Raw genomic sequence first — 832 nt, 5'->3', positions numbered from 1 at the left:
AAGCACCATAGTAGAACACAGATGAAGCTTCTAAGTTGATGTAATAGCCAGTAAGATGTGGTACAATTCAAGTTTTATTTATCGATTATTGACTTTTTAGCTGGCTTTGGTACCTTGGACATGAGCTAGGACCTTAACATTTTGCATGAAAGGAGGGCTAGCAGCCGCGTTGCTCTGCAGAATGTTGAAAGTGTTCATATCCAGTAAAAACCTGAGAAATCCGCCCGTTTTCGTCATTTGTTATCGAATCGACTTAAAGCCAGATCGTCACATTGGCCGCTCTTCTCTCTGAAACGGTTGTACTTATCGTCTGCAAAGCTATGTCGCGTGTTGCGCTATGCGGAGACACTAAAAGCACCATAGTAGAACACAGATGAAGCTTCTAAGTTGATGTAATAGCCAGTAAGATGTGGTACAATTCAAGTTTTATTTATCGATTATTGACTTTTTAGCTGGCTTTGGTGCCTTGGACATGAGCTAGGACCTTAACATTTTGCATAAAAGGAGGGCTAGCAGCCGCGTTGCTCTGGAGAATGTTAAAAGTGTTCATATCCAGTAAAAACCTGAGAAATCCGCCCGTTTTCGTCATTTGTTATCGAATCGACCTAAAGCTAAATCGTCACATTGGCCGCTCTTCTCTCTGAAACGGCTGTACTAATCGTCTGCAAAGCTATGTCGCGTGCTGCGGTATGCGGAGACACTAAAAACACCATAGTAGAACACAGATGAAGCTTCTAAATTGATGTAATAGCCAGTAAGTAGTATTACAATTCAAGTTTTAGTTATGGATTATTGACTTTTTACCCTCCTTTGATGCTTGGAAATGAGCTAG

Source organism: Schistocerca gregaria, unplaced genomic scaffold, assembly GCF_023897955.1.
Source record: "Schistocerca gregaria isolate iqSchGreg1 unplaced genomic scaffold, iqSchGreg1.2 ptg000698l, whole genome shotgun sequence".
Classification (NCBI taxonomy): Eukaryota; Metazoa; Arthropoda; class Insecta; order Orthoptera; family Acrididae; genus Schistocerca; species Schistocerca gregaria.
Note: the sequence above shows the minus strand (reverse complement) of the source record.